At 33.6% G+C, this 18,866-nt stretch overlaps 1 protein-coding gene and 1 long non-coding RNA gene across 2 annotated transcripts in view; one reads left to right on the forward strand and one right to left on the reverse strand.

Moving 5' to 3' along the window:
- trps1 (trichorhinophalangeal syndrome I) overlaps positions 1 to 666 on the reverse strand; it is a 254,925-nt gene extending 254,259 nt beyond the window's left edge. The window contains exon 1 of the mRNA XM_056479416.1: positions 372 to 666. The gene's annotated coding sequence lies outside the window, so the exon portion shown is untranslated. The remainder of the gene's footprint in view (positions 1 to 371) is intronic.
- Positions 354 to 18,012, forward strand: LOC130246528 (uncharacterized). Its single transcript, XR_008839452.1, has 3 exons — positions 354 to 888; positions 15,094 to 15,172; positions 17,884 to 18,012. It is a non-coding gene; the product is annotated as an uncharacterized LOC130246528 (long non-coding RNA).
- Positions 18,013 to 18,866: the final 854 nt, after the last annotated feature.

The following is an 18,866-nucleotide window of genomic DNA, read 5'->3' on the forward strand; positions in this document are numbered from 1 at the left end:
TAAACAATGCGCCTCGGTCGCGGCTTGCATTATTACTACATTCTGGATAATATCTTGCGCAAAACGCGTTGCAACACCGCGTGAAATGGCTGAAAAGAAATGGGAAGGAGAGCAAAACACCTCTAAGATAAACTACTGGGAGCTACGGTTTAAATTGGCGACAATTTCGCGAATGGCACGCCGAAATCCGCTCTTATTTTTGTGCAATTGCAAAGTAGTAGCACTCAACTGATTCATCAGCAGCAAATCCCTTCGCCCTTCTCTCAACATTACATAACATTCACCCCTAAAAGACATCAGGAACTACAGGCTAAAACGCACATCGTTCTTCTGCCGTGATCGCAATGCTCATTGATTCGCTTTCTCCTTACCTGTTGATTAAATTGCAATAGTCTTTGCAGTCTGAAAGATGGTGGAGCTTTGGCGTGAGCCATGAAGCGTCTTTGTGTTGTTTGTTTGTTGATCTCGGGCAATGATTTCTTTTTTATGGGGATGTAAGATTGCGAATTGCTCCTGTACACGTGAAATCTTGGGAGACTGTGTTTGATAGTAAAAAACGCCTGAGTCTGGGGTGGAAAAAAGGAGGCTGGTTTTTGCAGTGATCTCAGTTCTTTATCAGAAATGTTATCGCTTGTCAGGACCTCAGACTCCAAGCATTACGTCAGTTTCAAGACACCAACACTATTAATATCAAGAAGCCCTTGCGGAGGAAAGCGCCACCCTAGAGCGCGCACTCTTAAAGGGACAGTGACCGCTAAAAGAGCTCCAGCTCCAGCCGCTCTGCAGCTTCGCCATAGAAACTCACAGCTTTGCTTCTCAGCTGGTGGCTTCGCACTTCTGTTCTGAAAAAAAGAGAAAAAAAACACGTTTCCGCCGGTGAATGAAAAGGTAATTAGTTTTTCGCACAAGTCTGACAATGCATCTCACAATACGGAGAAAACAATCAAAGAGAATGCATAAAAGTGGATTTTTTTTCATGCAATTACTAGTTTATGTCTCAAAAGTGTATCTCTCACAATTTTAAAGAAAAAAAAAATTTAGAGCAAGCTTAAACTTGGAAAAAGCATGCAATTCTGATTTATTTTCCTGCAATTACTAGTTTGTCTTGCAAGTTTCTCACAATTTTAAAGGGAAAAATGTTTAGCGCAATCTTAAACTTGGAAAAAGCAAGCAATTCTGATTTATTTTCATATAGCTACTAGTTTGTCTTGCTGTTTTAACTTGTTTTCTCGCACTTTAGAGCAAAAATATTTAGATAAAGCTTAAACTTGAAATTATGTGCAATAAAGTCAAAATGAATACAGAGAAAACAGAAAAAAATCCAATTCTGATTTATTTTCTTGCAATTACTAGTTTGTGTATCACAGCTTTGACTTGTTTTCTCACTAGTTTATATCTCACAATCTGAAAGGAATAAAAAATATTTAGTGGAAGCTTAAACTTGAAATTGAGTTCAAAATAAAGTCAAAATTACGATCAAACACTTATGTCAGTTTCTAAATTGCAAGATATAAACTCTAAATTGCAAAAACATGAGGGAATGATGAGTTTATATCTCACAATTCTGAATTTGGTAACACTTTAGTTTAAGTACTAATTCCCACTATTAACTGGCTTATTACATGCTTATTATTAAGATAATGGCTATAAATAGCACTTATATCATCTTATTCTACATTCCTATACCTAAATACATATTAAGCAGCAATTTAGTACTTCATTTAAAGTCTTTTTTTAAAGCAAGAATTGTACCTTAACTTAAAGCGTGACCCTGAATTTATATAGTATTATTCTTACTTTATTTCTTTTAATTTTCTTCAGAATTGTAAGGTATAAATTGTAAGAAAACTATTAAGAATTTTGAGTTTATGTGTCATAATTCAGTTTTTTTTTAAATCACAACTTTATTTCTCAAAATGTAGAGTTTATATTAACAATTCTGACTAAAAACACATTTTATTCTCCTACGTCTTTATTTAACAGCAAGATATTAAATGAGAAAATGTCATAACTCAAATGTTTAACAAAACAATTATTAAAACAAATATTCAAATGTTTAAATACAAAAATACAGTATTTTGTATGAAAATCAGATGTCTTATTGTGGCCACTACAGATTTTAGAAAAGATTTATGTTATGAAAATCAATAATAAACTGATAATCAATACTTTAAATTATATGTAAAATATCCATCCATCTATCTACAGTATCTATATCTACAGTATCTATCTATCTATCTATCTATCTATCTATCTATCTATCTATCTATCTATCTATCTATCTATCTATCTATCTATCTATCTATCTATCTATCTATCTATCTATCAAACTATTAATACAAAAAATAAGCTTATCAATATATAAAGGTAGGATCTGCACAGCATTATATATTTATATTAAGCGCTAAATAAAATAGTTTGTACAGTTCTTTTCTGAAACAGAGTGACAAACATTTTCAGGAACGGCATGGGCTTAAATTAGGCGTCGCAGCTGAATTTTGCGAGTGAGTTTGGGGTGACATGATGTAGTGTCTCAAAGGGGTTATTATTAGGGGTTTTTTTCTGTCAGTCTAACTGCTGTCAATCTTTCCCGGGTTATTAAATAAAAAACCATGTGTATGAAACAACCCTCTGGCAAACATTTGGGAGGAGAACGCAATAATTACAAATAAATGAAAACCAGAATATTTTTGACAGATATTGTGCATGTTAATAAATATATTAATACATTTCAGTTTGATTTTCAGGGACATATTTGTTTATTCAAAGCTTGCTCGGTAAAGTAGAACTGAAACTAAATAAGTGAAATGAAACGCTGTCATTATAAGAGCATTTACTGACAGGTGGTGATTTCAGTGTGGAATAATTAGCAGAACACACAGCAGTACATGTTGTTGAGGGCAGATGACATCAAACACTTTCGGGAAGTTTGGGGTGTTCTGCGGTGTGACATAATGCACTCGGTCTATACATTCAATGACTTTTGTAGAATTATTCTCCATGTAGCATTTATGATCTTATTTTGAAAGGATGAATAGCAGGGGACAAAAAAAAAAGCATTACGTTTTTGGTATTACAACTTACACTGAAGCAACTGAATTAATTCCAAGTACTGTAATTAGTACCGTGCAAAGATTCACTGTGAATGTTTTGACATAATATGTGTGTGTGCATTGTGTATATTTATTATATAAACGTATGCATGAATATATCTGAGAAAATCTTTATCTATATTTTAATAAAATATAATATACAAATTATAAATTAAGTTAAATATCTAAGTAACCATCTAAGTATCACATATAGGTGATAAATATATATAACACACACTCATGTCTTATATCAAAACAAACTTATTTTTGGATGCGATTAATCCTGATTAATCTTTGCCCAGGACAATAATAAAATACAAAAAACACTTCATGCCTAAATTGGTTCATTCATTCATTCATTCATTCATTCATTCATTCATTCATTCATTCATTCATTGGCTTAGTCCCTTTATTCATCAGGGGTCCCCACAGTGGAATTAACCGCCAACTTATCCAGCATTTGTTTTACATAGCGGAGGCCCTTCCAGCTGCAACCGTGTACTGGGAAACTTTCAAACACACTCATTCACAGTCATACACGATGGCCAATTTAGTTTATCCAATTCACCTACAGTGCATGTGTTTAGACTGTGGGGGAAACCGGAGCACCTGGAAGAAACCTACACCAACACAGGGAGAACATGCAAACTCCACACAGAAACGCCAACTGACCCAGCCAACTTTTCTAGTTATCTCAAGTTTGAATAACAAAAAAGTATCCTTTGATTAACTTCTTATAATGAATTTAGGTAACATAAAAACATTTGTTGTAGAGACTTTTATTAGCGTTGAATTCATTATTTACCACTATGCAGTATTTAATACAGTATTCATTACATTACAGTATTATTTTTCGCAGTATTTATTATGCTTTCTGTGTACATGAAATCACTTTTGTAAATGTAATTGATGCAGACACTGAAATGGGAGTTTTAGCATTTTAAACGGTCTGTTCTCATCCGTGACAAACCATAAACCGTAAGTCCAACGCTCTATAATTACTAGTCCTGTCCACATTAACAAGTTCAAGATGAACAAACCACTTGTTGTCAACACACACACACACACGCACACACACACACACACACACACACACACACACACACACACACACACACACACACACACACACTGAAGTAAATACAAAAATACAAAATACACTCTGCAGTAATTTAATCAAGAGTTTTGATATGTAGTTCAGTTTATTTTGCACTAAAATGCATGAATCGCATATAGAAATTCATCCTTGCTGCCTTAAATTTTTTTTGTTGAACTTACATAGAATCAAACTGACTAAAAATATTAAATTAAACTTTGTATAACTTTAAAAAAAATTGAGCTGAAGCCTGATTAGCTTATTTTAAATAAAAACTAAAAATAATTAAAATATATAAATTTAGTTACGAGGCGTCACGGTGGCGCAACGGGTAGCACGATCGGCTCACAGCAAGAAGATCACTGGTTCGTGTGGGTTTCCTCTGGGTGCTCCGGTTTCCCCTATACAGTCCAAACACATGCACTATAGGTGAATTGACTAAACTAAATTGACCGCAGTGTATGTGTGTGATTGTGTGTGTATGGGTGTTTCCCAGTGTTGGGTTGCAGCTGGAAGGGCATCCGTTGCATAAAACATCTGCTGTGGCAACCCGATTAATAAAGCCAAAAAGGAAAATGAATGGATGAATGAAATTAAGTTACTTAGAAATTCAGGAGTAAACAGTAAAAACATTCTTGCTGCCTTAAATCCTTTAGTTATTCTTTGTAACTTAAAAAAATGAGCTGAAACCTGACTAAATTATTAAAATAAAGCAACATAAAATATTTGATCATAATTTTTTTTACAGAGTACGCTTTCTAAGCTATACAAATGATTGCTGTTTAGCAAAATTTAGGATAATTGATCAAAATGTAGTTTCCTTGTTATTTTGGTAGCACTGTACAATAAGGTTCTATTAGTTAATGATAATTAATGTATGTCCTAACATGAACAATACATTTAGTATCTATTCATCTTTGTTAATGTTAGTGAATGTAAATAAAGTTGTTTGTTAACTCACATGTGCATTAACTAATGTTAACAAGCATTAATTAGGATTTTAATAATGCATTAGTTAATGTTGAATGGTAAATAATAATTATTATTAGTTAATGATAGTACAGTGCATTAAACTACATGAACCTCATTGTAAAGTGTGATCGTTGCTTCTTTTATTTTCTTTCTTTACAGAAATGTGCCCACAGAGGTTAAATAACTGATGGTGTGGTGAAAAAAACAACATCATATTGTGTGTGTTCACATTTTTTTCCTTTTTTCTTTCCCTTTCAAGACATCCGTACAGCTGTCAGCAAGCACGCAAACACTGTTTCTCGCAGATTAGCATAGCGTTTCACAGAAAGAGCATAAGAAATCTTTGTATATCATGTGAAATCTTGTTGTTGTTGTTGTTTCTCTCACATGTAAAAATGTCCACAAATTAGCAGTTGTCTTTATTTTGTGATTATTATTTAAAAATTTACAGCTTAATTTATGCTTTTGAACCGCATTATATAGTCTTGATCTTTCTTCCAACAACTTTTAACCTTGAAAAGTTAGAAAAAGTGCCTTTTATGAACATTTTAATACACTATAAAACCCAATAAGTTAACTCAAACTACTTGAGGAAACCAATCACGGCAAACCATTCAAGTTTTGAAACAAAATGGTTTGAGTACTGTAAACTTTTGTTTTATATATACATATATATACATATATATATATATATATATATATATATATATATATATATATATATATATATATATATATATATATATACATATAAATATTGAGTTATATATTGAGTCATATACACATTTATTATTTGTGTTGATATGATCAAATATTTAGAGTAGCAGTAATTTAAACATTTTAAGATCAATTATAAAATTGGTATGAGTTTAGTTAATAGAACAAAACAAAGGCCAAACAACTATATAGCTTGCTTCTAGCATTAGAGTTAACACAACAAATATAATTCATTCATTCATAACTCAGAGTTCTTCTTAATATAATCAGTTTATTATGAGTTATTATAACTCTTTTTCAAGTCAAAGTAACTTTTTTTAAAATTATAAGTTAAACTAACTCATTTCATTTAGTGATTTTCACTGTTAGGTGTTACAATGTAGTTTGCAGAGCTATATTATTTGGGTTGGTGTTGTATATTATGCTACAAACACCTTGTAATAAGCTTCCAGTACATTTTCTGCTGTTTCACAGACTTATTTCTCTCTCTATATATATAAATTACACATTATATAATTTCAATCTCCTAAAATGTCAATAAAAGTCACTTTGTTAAACTGTAGAGTTGAATTTTCAACATCAGAAGTCGACAGAGCAGAGATCAACACCCCATAATGCAATTCACAACTGTAAATAAACAGAAAACACTTTACAATTGTTAATTAACAGATATTTCTTACAGCGTAGAAATGCCAAGATAATTGCATGTAGAGAAAAACTAAAATCCCCCTCAAAATGCATTAGAAAAGCATGCAGAACACAAGCATTCACCAAAATCATACATCATATCGCATGTTTCCATGAACTCATTTGGGGAGCCCCAAAGCGGCACACCACTAAACCCATTTCAGACTCTTTAAATACAAAAAAAAAAAGCAAAATCATATTTTGGGAGCTCCTCGGTCATCTCTCCGTCAGCGTGATCAAACTTTCTTAGATATGAAACCCGAGAAGCAAACTCAATGCTGTTTATTTCACATTGAGATATCATGCCATGAAGTGGACGTCAGTGAAATATTTTTAGTCCCGGTGCTTTCGTTCTGCTAGACATATTGCATGCTGCTGAAGTTGGCGCCAACACAGTGTTTCGGTGTAGCCTTTCCTCTGTCCATGTTAACAGCCAGACTCATCATGTGTCAGATTTAGAAAAGGCTGCTGTGTGTGTGTATGTGTGTGAGACACTGAACGCTTGCAGAGATACAATAAAACACACTGACGGCATGTGCTCAACAGTAGGCACATCTGTAAGCAATGCATACACACACACACACACACACTTGCGTATTTCATTTAAATCACTAATCGGAGAAAGGTTAGGGCATAACTTATTTTAGTGCTGGGATTTGGTTAGTGGTCTGAGGCTCTTTTTATTTTCCAGAGGACTGTATATTGTGTATAAAGGGATCGCGTATAAACTTTTAAGTGCATTTTGTTTATGTTTAGTATGTTACAGTACACTTAAAATGACTTTTTCTGCTTATTTAAACTACCTATTTAAAATGAATTGAAACAACACCATTTTTAAGTTGTTTTTTTTTTGGGACAACTTAATTATTTTATGTTGAATCCATTTAAATTTGTAAAAACGATTAAGTCAACTTAATCGATTGGTGTTGAGACAACATGAAAGAATTAAGTCAACTTATTAGTTTTTACAATTTTAAGTTGATTAATCATAAAACAATTAAGTTCCCCCTAAAAAGAAAACCTCAAGAATTGTGTTGTTCCAGCTCGTTTTAAATAAGTCATTTAAACAAGCAGCAAGAGTAAATTTTAACATACTAAAAATAAATAAAATGCACATTAATGTTTATACACGAGCCCTCCATGCACAATATACAGTCCTCTGGAAAAGAATGCTTCAGACCACTAACCAAAACCCAGCACTAAAATAAGATATCCCCTAACCTTTCTGTCCTGTTATGTACATTTATTTTTATAATATTTAGTAAACATTATATTTGCACAGACAAAAAAAAAACAACAACAACAAAAAAACAGGACACAATGTAAGGTTTTACAATTTTATTATTTTAATGTATCATCTTTGACACATTTGTGGTCAAAACACATAACCATAACTTAAAAATAATGACCACTTGAGTTCAAAACATCTTTTTAATAACACTGTGCATTTAAATTACTTTTGGGACAACTTAATTTTTTACGTTCAATCCACTTAAATTTGTAAAAACGATTAAGTCAACTTAATCGATTGGTGTTGGGACAACATGAAAGAATTAAGTCAATTTATTCGTTTTTACAATTTTAAGTAGATCAATCATAAAACAATTAAGTTCCCCCTAAAAAAAAAAACCTCAAGAATTGTGTTGTTCCGGCTCGTTTTAAATAAGTCATTTAAACAAGCAGCAAGAGTAATTTTTAACATACTAAAAATAAATAAAATGCACATTAATGTTTATACACGAGCCCTCCATGCACAATATACAGTCCTCTGGAAAAGAATGCTTCAGACCACTAACCAAAACCCAGCACTAAAATAAGATATCCCCTAACCTTTCTGTCCTGTTATGTACATTTATTTTCATAATATTTAGTAAACAATATATTTGCACAGACAAAAAAAAACAACAACAACAAAAAAAAACCAGGACACAATGTAATGTTTTACAATTTTTATTATTTTAATGTTTCATCTTTGACCCATTTGGGGTCAAAACACATAACCATAACTTAAAAATAATGACCACTTGAGTTCAAAACATCTTTTTAATAACACTGTGCATTTAAATTACTTTTGGGATAACTTAATTTTTTACGTTCAATCCACTTAAATTTGTAAAAACGATTAAGTTAACTTAATTTGTGTCGGGACAACATGAAGGAATTGTGTGGTACCCTGCATTTTTAACAGGTGTAACAAATGCAGGGTACCACACAATTCATTCATGTTGTCCCAACACAAATTGATTAAGTTAACACTTTTAACAAACCTATGTGGATTGAACATAAAAAATTAAGTTGTCCCAATGAAATCTCAAGAATAGTGTTGTTTGAGCTCATTTTGAATAAGTAGTTTGAAAAAGTTAAATTAAATATTTTGAGTGTACAGTGTACAACAATGTAATACTTAAACTCATTTACAAGTTTAAGTGGATTGAATGTAAAAGAATTAAGTTGTCCCAAAAGTAATGTAAGTGTGCAGTGTAATACCAAAATAAACTTATCAAAAAGATGTTTTGAACTCAAGTGGTCATTGTTTAGTTTTTTAAAAGTAAAGGTTATGTGTTATGTGCATAGATGTGTCAAAGTTTCAGCATCATAATAATGTAAAATAAGTGTAAAATATTACATTGTGTCCTTTTCTGCGCAAATATGTTTACTAAATAATATAAAAATTAAATGTACAGAAATCCCATTCAGCATAACAAAAGTCTGTTTTTTAATGATTTTAGATATGATCAAATCACTTACTCTTTTATATATTTAAAAATGTACAGGTCAAGAATAAACATGTTGTGTATTTGTTTTTACATAAATATGTCCTAAATGAAGATGAACACTAGATTTAGATGATAAAATATGACTGATTTACTAAAACATCAAATCATTCAGCGTAACAAAATCTGTGTATTTTAATGATTTTAAATATGATCAAATAACCTCTTTCATACACTAAAAATGATATTTTGTTGCTTGATCAAACTTATTTAAAATGAGCTGAATCAAAACAATTCTTAAGTTTTTTTTTTTGAGACTCAATTGTTTTATGTTCAAGCCACTTAAATTTTTAAAAACAATTAAGTTAATTTAATCAATTTGTGTTGGGACAACATGAAGGACGTCAACATTTCTTACAGTGTTTATTTGTATGTCAGAAAAAAAAAAAAAAAACTTTCCTTAATTTTTACGTAATTTGACCTGCATTACAACATTTGTCAAAAATTATTTTACATTTTAGCAGAAAACTGCTAATAACATGTTTTTATGTATATAAAATGACTTTGTTAATTTAATTTGAAGTTCCAAAATGACCCCAAAATGATTGTTTGTTAAATCATCATGCCATTTTTGCTTTTTAATAAATAAATAAATAAATAAATAGATAAATAAATAAATAAATAAATAAATAAATAAATAAAGTAAATAGCTGAATAAATGAATGAATAAATGTAAATTAATTCCTCATGTGTACACGGTATAAACAAAGACTTATAGATTTGAACAGAAACAGAATGTTTGATTATGATAAAAATATTTATATATGTGCCTTTTAATAAATAAATAAATAAATAAACAAACAAATAAATAAATGTATAACTGAATAACTGAATGTTTAATTAATTGAAATTTTAATGAATTTTTAATTCAATTAATTCCTCATGTGTACACAGTATAAACAAAGACTAATAGATTTGAACAGAAACAGAATGTTTGATTATGATAAAAATATTTATATATGTGCAATTTCTTATAAACCATCACAATCCCTATAAGTGCATCTCCTGTGGGCAACAGAAGTGCAGGTGTGGCACAAACGTAAAAACAATTAAGTTAACCTAACTGATTTGTGTTGGGACAACATGAAGGACTTATGTGGACCCAACATTTCTTACAGGGTATATTTAAATATGTATATGTTAGGGAAAAAAATGTTTATTTTTTACATTATTTGACCTGCATTACAAAATATGTCAAAAATAACTTTAAATTATAACAGAAAACTGCTTATAACATGTTTATGTATATAAAATGACTTTGTTAATTTAATTTGATGTACCAAGATGACCCCAAAATGAGACATCCCATCTTGATTGTTTGTTAAATCATCATGCCATTTTTGCTTTTTAATAAATAAATAAATAAATAAATAAATAAATAAAGTAAATAACTAAATAAATGAATGATAAATTTAAATTAATTCCTCATGTGTACACGGTATAAACAAAGACTATTAGATATGAACAGAAACCGAATGTTTGATTATGATAAAAATATTTATATATGTGCTATCTCTTATAAACCATCACAATCTCTATAAGTGCATCTCCTGTGGGCAACAGAAGTGCATGTGTGGCACAAATGTAAAAACAATTAAGTTAACTTAATTGATTTGTGTTGGGACAACATGAAGGACTTATGTGGACCCAACATTTCTTACAGGGTATATTTAAATATGTATATGTTAGGGAAAAAAATGTTTATTTTTTACATTATTTGACCTGCATTACAAAATATGTCAAAAATAACTTTAAATTATAGCAGAAAACTGCTTATAACATGTTTATGTATATAAAATGACTTTGTTAATTTAATTTGATGTACCAAGATGACCCCAAAATGAGACATCCCATCTTGATTGTTTGTTAAATCATCATGCCATTTTTGCTTTTTAATAAATAAATAAATAAATAAATAAATAAATAAATAAATAAATAAATAAATAAATAAAGTAAATAACTAAATAAATGAATGATAAATTTTAATTAATTCCTCATGTGTACACAGTATAAACAAAGACAATTAGATTTGAACAGAAACAGAATGTTTGATTATGATAAAAAATATTTATATATGTGCAATCTCTTATAAACCATCACAATCCCTATAAGTGCATCTCCTGTGGGCAACAGAAGTGCAGGTGTGGCACAAACGTAAAAACAATTAAGTTAACATAATTGATTTGTGTTGGGACAACATGAAGGACTTATGTGGACCCAACATTTCTTACAGGGTATATTTAAATATGTATATGTTAGGGAAAAAAATTGTTTATTTTTTACATTATTTGACCTGCATTACAAAATATGTCAAAAATAACTTTAAATTATAGCAGAAAACTGCTTATAACATGTTTATGTATATAAAATGACTTTGTTTATTTTATTTGATGCACCAAGAGGACCCCAAAATGAGACATCCCATGTTGATTGTTTGTTAAATCATGCCATTTTTGCCTTTTAATAAATAAATAAATAAATAAATAAATAAATTTAAATTAATTCCTCATGTGTACACAGTATAAACAAAGACTAATAGATATGAACAGAAACAGAATGTTTGATTATGATAAAAATATTTATATATGTGTAATCTCTTATAAACCATCACAATCCCTATAAGTGCATCTCCTGTGGGCAACAGAAGTGCAGGTGTGGCACAAATGTAATTCATAAATGGGCACTTTTCAATTTTAGCGCCGGGTTCAACCATGCAGCGTAAATGGAATTTGCAGAGTGTAACTTCTGAATAAAAGGGAAATCTGAACTGGAAGAACGGCTCAAGGTGATTCTTCTACATTACTTTTGCACTCCAAGGAGCAAAATAAGTGATACATGGAGGGGCCGGAATAAAAACAATTTTATACTTGAGTAAAACATTTCGGCAGATACATTTCCGCATGAATAATTATATTATTTTTTTCCTCTCCTCGAAAAGCAAAAATAGAGGACGGGAGAAAAACGCTTTCACGGCGTCAGATGAATAAGAGCTGAGAGTCGATTCTTAAATAAAATGGAAAAGCTGCTGTGATTAAAACGAGACGAGCAAACCATGTGGAGAACAGTTTTAACAAGTCTTAAAGACACAAAACTAGATGAGAAATAGCAAAGGGGAGAACATTTTCCACATATCAGCTCTCACTTTGTGTCAACACTAATTAGACCGTTAGCTAAAGCTGTATCAGAGGTGAGAACACTTCCTCATATAACCTGAAGCCTGACACAGAAGCTCTAATAGAAATGACATTGTGTAAATGTGTAATTTTAGTAAATGATATTGAGGACAAGGTGGCATGTTGGCTCAGTGGTTAGCACAGTCGCCTCACAGCAAGATGGTCGCTGGTTCGAGTCCCAGCCGGGCCAGTTGGCATTTCTATGAGGAGTTTGCATGTTCTCCCCTTGTTGGTGTGGGTTTCCTCCGGGAGCTCCAGTTTCCCCCACAGTCCAAACACATGTGGGGGAAACTGTTGATGAACTAACTGTTGATGAACTAAACTGTTGATGAACTAAATTGGCCTTAGTGTATCAGTGTGTGTGTGTGTGAATGAGTGTGTATGGGTGTTTCTCAGTACTGGGTTGCAGCTGGAAGGGCATCTGAGGAAAAAAAATGCTGGATAAGCTGGCGGTTCATTCCTCTGTGGTGACCCCTGATAAATATGGGACTAAGCCAAAGAAAAATGAATGATATTGAGGACATTTTTACAAATATAGAAGTAATAATTTTACAGAGATTAATGGATTCGAACCTGAAAAACAATTTGATTTAAAGAAAGATTAAAACAGCGTCTTCATTTTCTTTTGTCTTACTGATAAAAAAGATGTTAAGCATATCAAAAGTCTATGTGTTTTAATAATTTTAAATGTTATCAAATCACTTCTTTCATATATTTAAATATGTTCAGGTCAGAAAAACGTGCTGTTTATTTTTATATTATTAAACATTATTTAACCCACATTACAACATTTTTTGTCAAAAGTTCATTAATTCATTTATTCTTTTCGGCTTAGTCCCTTTATTAATCCGGGGTCGCCACAGCGGAATGAACCACCAACTTATCCAGCATATGTTTTACACAGCGGATGCCCTTCCAGCCGCAACCCATCACCGGGAAACACCCATACACACTCATTCACACACATACTATGGACAATTTTCCCAATTCACCTGTACCACATGTCTTTGGACTGGTGGGGGAAACTGGAGCACCCGGAGGAAACCCACACGAACACGGGAAGAACATGCAAACTGCACACAGAAATGCCAACTGACCCAGCCGAGGCTCAAAACAGTGTCCTTCTTGCTGTGAGGCAAGCGTGCTACCCACTATGCCACTTGTCAAAAGTTATTTTACATTATAGCAGAAAACAGCATTTAATATTCTTTAATAGAAGCGCTAATGAAAATGACAGTGTTTTAGTGAAAGAGGACATTTCGGACGCATCACAGGGACTACACTGCCAGCCATTGAGGATATCCAGAAGAAACACTGTCTGCGCAGAGCACGCAGTATTCTTAAGGACACCTCTCACCCTGCTCACAGACTGTTTTCTCTCCTGCCTTCCGGCAGACGCTTCAGGCTCCCCCGGACAAAAACCAGCAGACTGAGGAACAGCTTTGTCCCCAGAGCTGTCTTCCTTTTGAACTCTGCCCCCTACTGACTCTTTTGCCCCCCAATACACCCCCCACACTCCTCTAACTTATACTCCTCACAATCAATGCACTATTTAACATTTGCACATTTAAAGTTTGCACATATTCATTGCATTACATTGCACTACATTGCACTGATTCATTTATTTGAACTGTACATACCCACAGCACATGGACATTTGTAATTATGCTGATCTCTCTGCACACTTCTGATTATTATTAGCAACCTGTACATATATTCATTTATTGTAAATCTCTGTTCATAGCTAATACAACCTGTATATAATGTTGATAGTACATCCATCTGTAAATATCACCATAGTTTTTCTATAACTGCACTTTATAACTTATACCTGTATCCTGCACTTGCTGCTATTGCACTGCTGGTTAGACCTAAACTGCATTTCGTTGCTTTGTACTTGTACATGTGTAATGACAATAAAGTTGAATCTAATCTAATCTAATCTAATCTAATCTAATCTAATTTCAGCAAAATATAGAAGTCAATAAATAATTTGGGTAAAACAAATTTGACTAAACAATTTGATTAAAAGAGAAAAATTAAAACGGAATAAGTCTTGATTTATTTTGTCTGACTGAAAATTTGGGTGTAAAATAAATAAATAAATAAATAAATAAACAAATAAATAAATAAATAAATAAACAAATAAATAAATAAACTCTGTATGTGTTTTTATATCTACACTGAAAAAAAGTGATACCCAACTCCCTAAAAAAATTGTCCTCTTGACAAAATATCTCCTGCTGAAATCATTTGTAGTTCGAGTCGAATGGAGTCTTTAGAAAGAAAAAAAAAGTCCAGGTAATAAAATGTAAAATGTAAAAATACAATCACATTTATCTATAAATATACACATTGCAAAGGGTGCTGTTGTCACGATCACACAAGGAAGATGAGGAGGATACAAGTTCAAGGGTGTTTATTCAAGCTTCGCAAACAAGGGTAAAGTGAAGCAGGTGAATAGCATTGTAGAGGGCGAGTGATCTCACATACAAACAGTTCAATGGGTAAGCTCAATGCTTTGGTAAAACGCCAACATAAGAATAGTCACTTCCCTTAATCAGGTGTATCTGCACACACAGGAGGAGGACAGGAGAATCCAGAAGAGAAGACGAGGAGGACCATGCATCTTTGATTCCAGCCCAAAACCGAGTGAGTGAGGTGAGTATTTAAAGTGGGTGGTGATTGCAGGTGCATGTGCGGGTGATTGGTAATCAGGTGAGGGTTCATGGGTGTGGTGTGTGGTGGATGGTGAGGGAGAGCGGTCACTTGGACTGCAGGAATGAGCAGAGGGTGTGACAGCTGTATATTGGATGACCCTGGGTTTTTGTTTATGCAAGTAAAATGAATGAGTAATAATTAGAATGTTTTGATATGTATTAAATAAATAGTGTTTATTTTGCAGTCACTCATTAAGAATCTGATCATGAACAGTATGATTTTAGTTTTCTAAAATAATTATAAACATAATAGATTTAATTACTCATTTCTAATAACTGATTTCTATTAGGAAGCACGGTGGCGCAGTGGGTAGCACAATCACCTCACAGCAAGAAGGTCACTGGTTCGAGCCCTGGCTGGATCGGTTGGCATTTCTGTGTGGAGTTTGCATGGTCTCCCCGTGTTCACATGGGTTTCCGCCAGGTGCTCCTGTTTCCCCCACAAGTCCAAAGACATGTGCTATAGGTGAATTGAGTAAGCTAAATGGCCCGTAGTGTGTGTGTGTGTGTGAATGAGTGTGTATGGATGTTTCCCAGTGATGGGTAGGGCTTCCGCTGTGTAAAACATAAACTGGATAAGTTGACGGTTCATTCCGCTGTGGCAACCCCAAATCACTAAAGGGACTAAGCCGATATAAATGAATGATTTATTTTATCTTTGCCATTGTCACGATCACCAGCAATCATAACTCCTAAGATCGCAGGATCTCACTCATAATAACTTTTAGACTACAAATCCGCCATTTCTGGACTACATTTTCATACATGCACTTCGCTCACACACACACACACACACACGCTTCCTCATTCTGACTGATTACACTCGCACCACCTGAGGATGGTCAAAGACTGATTACACACACTATTAAAACAGCACACTCACTCATTCCCTTTGCAGTCTTGTTATCTGCTATAGTGACATTACAACGCGTTTCCTTTGTCTGCCTTTGCCGTGTTTTTGATCCTTTGTCTTGTTTATTTGCTTCATCCTGTTTATTGCCTGCCTTCTGACCATCTGCCTTAGTGATGGTGAAATGAAGCTTTCTGAACCAGTGAAGCGCTCGACTCAATTGTATCGGAAAAAGATTCGTTACTCGAAGCTTTCTAAATCAATGCTCGATGAGGACCTCTGCTGGTTAGAGTGTGGGAAAGCACTGTGTTGCAATAATGTCAAATGTTCACAACTGACCAACTCATTCATGTAGTAATACAACAACAGTAATATAAACAAATTACTCTAGTTTTTACACATAAGGTATGTTACATTACAAGACCGTACAATACAAGACTGTAGTTAAATCCAAGGTATTCAAAAGTATTTACATTAATCATATTACAACTAGTCCCGTTCTAAGCGGGGATCGAACCAGCAATTCCTGCATGGGAGGCGAATGCTCTAAGGAGGAGGCTATGTGAGTAACACTTTCAAATTACACTCGCCAGCTGGCCTCCGTTAAACACTAAACTACAATATGCAGTGGTTTTCTTTAAAGATAGTTCTTGAAAAAATACGCTAATACACTTTAGTATGCTTCAAAACCTTTGTACTATACATGACTATTGTATTTTAGTTTAATTACTGGTGTGTGTGACCGGTGCAGTGCTTTGAAACATTAGAAATGTATGTAATCAACGCCTAATCTCTCTCTATACACTTTACTAACCCATGAGGGTGTTTAAACCTTTGAGTCAAAATTCGAAGTGGTCAGGTGGGTATAGGCGAAAATGAAGCTTCGGACGTCACTGATCACGTGATGATGTCAAAACGAATCAAGCGCCGGTACACTGCTTCACCGCGAGATGTATCGTTTTTTTTGATACATGCTTCGAAGCCTCAGCGCACAACGTCACATCACTAATCTGCCTGCCGTTTGACTACGACTCTGGATTGCCTTCATACATCTATTTGCACCCGTGTTGACCATTGCTTGCCTGACTACCCAATAAACCTGCACGTGGATCCGAACCCAGTTGTCTCTGTCACTCCCTGATGTTACAGCCATGATGACAGCACATAATATTAGACGAGATATTTTTCAAGATACTAGTATTCAGCTTAAAGTGACATTTAAAGGCTTAACTAGGTTAAGTTAAAGTTAGGTCAATTAGGCAAGTCATTGTATAACAGGGGTTTGTTCTGTAGACAATCCAAAACAGATATTGCTTTGGGGGCTAATATTATTGACCTTAAAATGGTTTAAAAAAATTGCTTTTATTCTAGCCGAAATAAAACAATTAAGACCTTTCTCAGATAAAGGAAAAATTCATTTAAATATCACTTAAGAGTCGGCACCAGTGGTGTAGTGGTTAATATGGTGCTCACGGCGACCCGAGTTCGATTCCCGCCTCGTGGTCCTATGCCGATCCTTCCCCTCTCTCTGTTCCCCACAATTTCCTGTCAATACTCTCTACTGTCCTATCAATTAAAGGTGAAAACCCAGTAAAAAATAATTATTAAAAAATATCACTTAAGAAATATGTGAAAAAGAATAAATATCGCACAGGGGGGCTAATAATTTTGCCCGCAACAGATTATTCATACAGTATACAGATTGTAAGTGAATTATGAGCTTTGTAAAAATCTCCCAAAAATGTAAGTTTGGACCTCGTTTAACCTCATGCTGTTCCTAACTCGTATGACTTTCTTCCCAGGAACATGCTGTACTGGACCAAAAAAAACTGTCATAAATGAGGTCAGCGCAACTCATGCATCATATTCCAAGCATGCATTGAATACGTGAGTCAGTAAGGAGATCCAAATCAGTCCGATTCACGAACAAATCCCCGAGCGGATGCTCATATTCTGTCTTCCACAGAAAGTCACGCACTACTGAAGATCATACATGTTTGACCTTTTTCCTCCACTGCTTATTGTCTGTATCAACAGGTCTGAGCGTAGCTTCACTCCAGCAGTTTCCTTCTGAATAGATGTCCTAACGTAAACCTAGGTGACTCCAACCAGCTTATTGTGCTTTGAAGTGCTCTATCTGTCTTCTTTCTCTCTCTTTCACCCACTCACACAAGTTCATATACATCCAGTAGATGTTACCTTCATTACACACGCCGAGGCAATAACAGAGGATACTAATGGATTTCGCAGCACTTTAAGTGATGAAAAGTGGCTGTGCGGTGAATGTTCATTCCATCTTGGGAGAAGATGAGCTAGACTTCAAAAGAAAGGAGTCGAATAAATATTCAGAGGGAGTTGGGCTCTGAACTGATTGAGCATTATGGAAAACCTCTTAGGTTATCACCGATCCGAGAACACGAAGCTTTTAATCACCACTTTCTCTTTGATTACCGAGCAGGTATAGGATTTCTCTCATTTTATCGAGCCATCTATATGGCGACAGATGCTGACAGAGCTGCTTATCTACTGCAGTCCTTGATAGGCTTGCTATCTGTATCTCCTGCTCTTTTCTCAGGAACACAATGTGTGTGTGTGTGTGTTCTCATGAAGGAAGACAGCTTGTTTCGACAATTTCATGCTATTATGATCACTCAAAATGTAACACAATCATATATAACCTATATATCTCTTGAAAATGCATCAGGAGATAAGGGAATGAGAAACAACAGGCTGAAAAATAACAAAAGAGATTCTGTTCAAATAGCTTTAAATCATGAGGCTTTTC

This window comes from Danio aesculapii, chromosome 19, assembly GCF_903798145.1.
Source record: "Danio aesculapii chromosome 19, fDanAes4.1, whole genome shotgun sequence".
Taxonomy (NCBI): domain Eukaryota; kingdom Metazoa; phylum Chordata; class Actinopteri; order Cypriniformes; family Danionidae; genus Danio; species Danio aesculapii.